The sequence below is a fragment of the Lutjanus erythropterus genome, chromosome 22 (genome assembly GCF_056507025.1).
Source record: "Lutjanus erythropterus isolate fLutEry1 chromosome 22, fLutEry1.hap2, whole genome shotgun sequence".
NCBI classification, from domain to species: Eukaryota; Metazoa; Chordata; class Actinopteri; order Lutjaniformes; family Lutjanidae; genus Lutjanus; species Lutjanus erythropterus.
Genome location: NC_139338.1, coordinates 28049346 through 28056531, shown reverse-complemented (window position 1 = coordinate 28056531; position 7186 = coordinate 28049346).

Sequence of the window (7186 nt, the reverse complement as noted above, 5' to 3'; positions counted from 1 at the left end):
CTCATGTATTTATTTATTATTCTTATTTATGGGTTTTAAGGGCTGAGAGACCAGGGCGTGATGCATTTCATTGCATTGACTGTACACTCTACTTTTAACGTATGCGACAATAAACTTGTGCTTGAGTTTTGTATTTAGTCACTCCAGACCTATGCACAAGCTCAAAAACACAATCTAATAAATACACCGCTAAAAAATAATTTGTAGGGGTGTAACGATTCACTCGCATCTGATGCATCGGACTTTAATGTGTAAGATACGAGTGCATCGGTTCAGACGGCCTGTATCGGTTAAAAGCTGAACACGAATAGTAAAAGAATTGATGCAGCACTAGCGTATCGATACATCTCATTAGGACGCACATATATTTCATTTTTAGCATCAGTAAGCTGCTGCTGTAACTTTCCGCTGTTTTCTCTGTCCTGCTGGACGCCTGCTGCCTCGCTCACACGAAACAAGTGTTCTCCGGCCCCTCTCCCGTCTCTCCTCTTCATTTCCTCAAAACAGAGAGCGCAAGAACTGATGCTGCACCGTGTCGCACCACCAAACTTTCATAATGCACAAGGTTCATTAGTTCAGAGCCAGTCAGCCAGACCCAACCCACGTGGGACAGCAGCTAACACGTAGCATCACTGTTCCTCCACACCCCGCTTCCTGTACACAGTCAAATTCAATCCACAGTACAGTTACATTCATAGTTTTGCAGTTACCAAACTAAACCAAACCAAACCACAGAGAGAGGGGAATTCCAGTCAGGACTGTAGAGTCAGTCCAACATCTGGAGGAAAGAGCGAAACCTCAGCTGCAATCTTCAGGTGTCCACATACTTTTGGCCATGTGGTGCAGCCTGTAGCTATCTGGGATGTTTCTATGGTTTCATCTCTCTCTCCCTCTCTCTCTTTCTCTCTCTGTGTGCAGGTTGAGTGATGCTCGGTCGCCCCGGTGGCCTGATGATTCAATCCAGATTTGTGTTTTATTTCGCCGCTGGCGGCTTGTTGTTCTCTCTCTGTTACACGCTGGATGAGATAAGCCTCTTAGCCCGGGGAGAGCACATCACTCTCTCTCAGGAACATCCTCTGTTTCTCAGGACACCAGGACAGAAAACATTAGAGCTTATAACAGCTCTGGGACAGTTATGATCACCAAAAATACTAAAGATGAATATTTCATTTGTCAAAATGTTTTGAATCAAGACTGAAGGGAACAAAATTTCATCTTCTGATGTATATTAAAGGGGTTGACAACTTTTAAAAAGTTTTGTTTTATTACTGTTTTGTGACTGTCAGGTTGAGTTTTTGTCATTTCATTTTTGTAACACATGAAAGCTCCATGACAAATTTGAAAAAAAAATGAGCTTTCTGAGATAAAAAAAATGTTTGCCATCTTGGAAAAATAATCAACATGACAACAGTTATGAATTCCTGGACCCAAAAAGTACCAGAAACCATGTACTGTGCAGCGCTGTAGACCACTAAAAAGTTCATTTCCAAAATGGCTGATGGTCTCCATTTTGGATTCAGGGCTCTTAAAAAGTTTGCCTGCATTTTCGTTTGGGGCATGAGGGCTAAATTTGTTCTTTAACTTTCATAACCTCCACGTTCCATGGTCACAGAATTGCTCGAGATGACCCAACTATCTGGTGTATAATATGTGTATTATTAATAATTTTATGTCATGCACATTGTTGTCTTGTGGGATTTTTAAAATCATCCCCACTGGTTCTATTGACATCTATGAAGTCTATTTTCTTTAGTGTACTTCATTACTTGCTGCTGTGATGACACAGTTTCTCTGCATGGATCGATAGTTTCATTTCATCACGTGTGTGTGTGTGTTTGTGTGTGTTGGCAGAGTCTGCTCCAAGTTAAAGATGCAACCAGGCGTCCAAAATGGCCTCCAAGGACTGAGCGATCAATGATCTGACTGAAATGTATTGATTTGTCTCCCTCTCAACCTGCAGCGAAGAGTCAAGTGAGTGAAGACACCCGCTGACGAGCCAAAGACGATATCTAACAACACAAAAACACACAAGTCTGTGGGGTGTTAAATGCAGCGGCTGTGCCAAGTTTCCTGGCCCACGTTTGTTCCAGCCCGTCCAACTGTTTGTGCAAAGGTAGAATTGTTAAAACCCACCTTCTTTGTATTTTATACATGTTATTAAAGTGATTTTAGAAACTACAGAGCACAAATAACAAATCCAGCAGACGCAGAGCAACATTACAATCTCAATATTCACTCTCTATTAGCTCAGTTTTGGTCTCCACCGACTCCTGAAGGAAATATTTTGTCTCTTCAGCTGTTTTATCTCTGCTGTCAGAGAGACACAACAGACCAAACAAAAGTGAGCTAAAGGAGGCTAAAAGCTAAACCTTGACTGTAGGATCAGCACTCTGACCAACACCTTCATAAATCAGAGGATCAGGATACAAGAGCTGAAATGATTAGCCACAAAAATCAGCAACAATTTTAATAATCTTTTTTTAATTAAATAATTTTCCAAGCTAAAACTTCAACATTGCTAGTTCTTAAGTTCTTTGTCTTTGCCTTTCACACCGACAAGGTTGGGTCTGGATTTTTGGACTTTTAGTTTGAAACAAACCAAAATTAATGAAATATGAAGATTTGGTGCATCTCTTTGTCTTATATGATAGTTTAAGGAAAAACGTTTGATTTTCAGTTGTCGGTTGGACAAAGAAAGTGATTTCAGACGTCACCAAAGCCTTTAGGAAAAGAGATGATCATTTGTCAATTTTCCTTGTCTTGTGTGTTTTGATCCAGTACTTAGTTAATTAAGATTTAAGAATTAAAATAACTGTCAGGCTAATCAGTAATTAAAATAATCACTAGTTGCAGCCCCACAGGATGCAACTGAAATCATCAAAATAAAAATATAATTTAATTTGCATTTAAAAAGTCTAAACCCTCCAAAAAACGTTTCCACATGAGAAATGAACTGAACCAATCAATTTGATGTGGAACAGGATGGACCAGAGTTCAGCTGTTTGGTTTCACATCTGTTTATTTCTTCAGGTCAAACTGAAAAAGTCGGAACCAAACGACGCAGGTTTGAAAGGGTCCTAAAGATTTGGTAATTATTTGTACTTTTTAATAAATGATAATATTTTTTTTATTTTTAGGCTTTAAATTGCACCCTGTGGGGCTGCAACTAATTATTTTCATTATCAGTTAGTCATTTATTTCCTCAATTAACGGAGAGCTTCTACAAAATGTCATAAAATATATATTAAAAAAAGCCATCCTCATTTCCCAAAGCCTTAATCCAATCCAAAATTAATCCTTTTACTGTCATATAAGACAAAGAAATACACCAAATCTGTACATTTTATTAATTTAAGTTCAGCTCAAACTAGAAAAATCCCCAAATCCAGACCTAACGATGTAGGTGTTAAAGGCTTTAAGACTTAAAGAAGCTTTTTCACCTTGAAATTAAGTAAAACAAGCCACTAAAAACTGAATATTGGAGTATTTTTTTAAACGCTCAAATAATGATATTCAAAGACACTGAATATCAGCAATAACATCAGCTTCACCCTTTAAACAACGATATCCTTCAACCTCTGATGCCGTGCAGCTCTATCTGTTTCTGCTCCGCCTCGTCTTGGCCTGTTGCATAAATGTGAAGCGCTGAAAGGCTTCAGAATAAAGCCTCAGCATTATGCATTGGTAATCAGGGAGGCATGTGGCAGGATTATTATCATCTCTGCAGATCAAAAGATTACAAATAATAACGGACATCAGCGTGGAGGAGCACAGGGGCCACGTGTCTCTGCAGAGAGCTTGCAAACAGACAAACAGCATTAGAAAAACAGCAGTTTGAAGGCCAATGCATTGAAATATCACAGTTTTTGATTAATTTTCATTGTTTTTACGTCTGAGATTAAACTCAGACTGCATGTAGGAACAAATAAAATTGAGGAATCTTGAGCTATAGCTCCTGTGATGCATTGGAAAGACAAAAAAATGTGCTTAAGAGGAAAAATTTGACAGGCAGGCTGTGTCGACAGTTGGTATCCTCAGTGGACGGGATTTGGGCTTTCAGAAAATAAAACTAACTGGATAGAAAAGGGCATCGTCTGACTGAAATCAACATTCAGATGATGCGATTATAGGCTGCACAATATTTGCTCCTGTTGTCCTGAAAAAACAGGACGTGCTGGTGCGGCGAGCGGCTGCTGCTGAGGCAACATTTGGCTGAAAATCCCACCATCAACAGGGAACTACAGTCTGGTAATATCCCTCATTATGGAGATGATGTCTGCCTCTCTGAAAACACTGCAGTGATGGAAAAATGCACTGGAGTGATTCTGCAGCCCTGTTACGCACCATTTCTGGATTTCACTCCGCAGATTTAAGGCAACATATCATTTTAAACACAGTCTTGTGTTTCCAAACAGCAACGCGAGTCGATGCCAAACATGAAACGACAGGCTGCTTTCTTATCGTGGAAGTCGTGACACATTTCAGCAGTGTTTGAACAGAAATACAGCAGCTTTTTTTTTCTTAAAATGTGTCTTGTGATTTCTAAATTAAATTTCTTCTCTTTGGAATAAACTCTCCCTTTGTTGTTTTTACGATTTCCTTTTACTTTATTCTGTTTTTTAAGCTCTCCCTCTCTCCCTTTTTCTCTGTTATCATCCATACATTTTATTTTTCTAACTTTGCATTACTGTTGTGAAAAGCCTGTACTCAATATTAACAGAACATTTTGGGGGTTTTGGACTGCTGTTCAAATAAATATTTTTTTATTTAATTATGAAACTTTGAGCTCAAAGATATTCTGATGTTGCATCTGCAATAATTAACTCAAACTGAATCAATCCCTGTGAATTCTGTGTGCAAGTCTGTCCAATCACTGCAGCTTTTCTGTAAATTTAACCAATCATCGTAGCTTCCTGCAAGTTCCACCAATCACTGCAGCCTCCTGTGCAAATATCATACATGTACGTTTCAATGAACCCATCACAACATGCAGCACATTTTTTTGGTAAAGCTGCCATGAAATCAGACATCTCCAAAACACCTGAAATCCTGGAGGGACTGATCCAATCACATGATCGGTGAATTCAAATGTGAAAAACAAAGACATTTATCCATCTAAAGTCCTGGAGTTATAGTTACAGGGGTGGAAATAACTAATTACAAATACTCAAGTTACTGCCATTAAGTAGTTTTGGGTACTTTTCCCTCAGAAGGTGGAGGAGACCAAAACAGAGCTAAAGGAGAGTGAATATTTGGACACAAACATGACTCCAGTGGGATAATCATGTTTCTCTGGATTAATTTTAAGTTGCATCCTGTGAGCCTGCAACTTATTATTTTCACTTTTTATTAGTCTGGTGATTATTTTTTCAGTTAACAGACAAATCATGTGGCCTACAACATGACAGAAAATGGTGAAAATTCCCATCTTCATTTCCTAAAACCTTAATCCAATCCAGAATTAATCCTTTTACTATCAGTATCCATTAAACCATGCAATCTACTTAGTTACTTTCAGAATCATAATGAGTACTGAGTACAAGTTGAATTAATATCCACAACTTTGATCTGCATTTTTGCTGCCAATAAGCTGATCTGATTGGCTGATGAAAACCAGGACATGTGGACGAAAAACTGAACAAACAAAAGAGAAACAAAACAGGAAAAGAAATGAAAATGAGAAAAAAGTAAAAAAACAAATAGATTTATAATAGTTATAATAGTTTCTAAATTTCAATTTATAAATGTGCTTATGAATTATTAATGATGAATCGATTGTTGACATTTTCAACAATCGTTTCTGGAAAACCGAAAAGTTTTGACCCTAGTTTTGAGAGGTGAGCGTGAGCACTGAGCAGAACAGAGAGGATGCTGGGAGTTAATTTAGATGAAGATTTGAAGAAACAGAAACTTCTTTGATTGAATGTCTTCAACTGATGATGCTTTAAACATCAGTGGTTAAAAAGTAACTAATACTCAGACAAATACTTTGTAATTTTACTATTTTTTAACATCAGTGCTTTCACTTTTATTTACCAAATAATTCCAGGAACTAAACTCAGTATTTTCTACATATTGATGTTTGTCAAATCTACGTCGTGTTTGTTTGTTACGTGAGACGAGACAAAGCTGACACAGTGAACATGGAGTCACGACGTTGTTCTCCGTTAACTCCTGTGATGTTTGAAGGAGTCTGATGATGAAGACGCTACAATGAGCTCATTAACAAAGAGAAGTTTCAGTTTCATTTCACACCTTCGCCCGCCCACTCTCACTCTCTCTCTCTCACACTCTTTGTTAGACTTATTTTTTTTAGATTAGTTCAGTCGGTTACATAACTGTTCTTTAAACATCCAATAACTTTAATAAAGACAATAAATTAAGGGCTCAACTTTGTTTTCTTTTCTTTTGCTCAGTCGAGCAATAAGTGAAAAATCTTCTTGCCTGAAGTCAGTTTTTATTTTCCCTTTTAGAAAATGTTTTACTGGCAGCTGAACTTGGACTTAATTATTATTAATTATCATGTTTAATAAAAGGCTGCAGTGCCTATAAAATGTCAGAAAATAGAGAATAATGTCCACACCTGTCCAAGGTGACGTCTTTAAAGGTCTCGTTTTGTCAGTCCAAAACCTAAAGAAATTCACTTTAATATGATGATAAATGAAAAAAAAACAGGAAATCTCTAGATTTTAGAGGCAACATTTATGCCATTTTGCATGAAAAATTACTCAACAATTACTCGACTATCAATACAGCTGAACAATTTAATTATTTTTTACCACTTAATTAATGGTGGAAATGTCAAAAAGTTCCCTAGTTTCCTAGAATCTCAGGTAATGTCCTGTTTTGTCCTAAAACCAAAATATATTTTAATATATTATATATATATATTTTATTTTATGTTGTTTATGACAAAGAAAATCTGCAAATCCTCGTTTCAGAAGCTAAAATCAGCATGTTTTTTTTTGCCATTCTTGCTTGAGAAATGACTGAAGCGATGAATCAGTTATCAAAGTTGCCAATTAATTTTCTCTTAATTTATTATTCATTAATTGTTGTAGCTATGGTCCCAATTCCAGACGAGATACTGTCTTTAGACTGTAAATAACCAACTTATCTTTCCTCTGGGAGAAACCAAAGAAAAGAGGCTCCAAAAGTATTTTTTCAACCATATTTTCCCACGGTT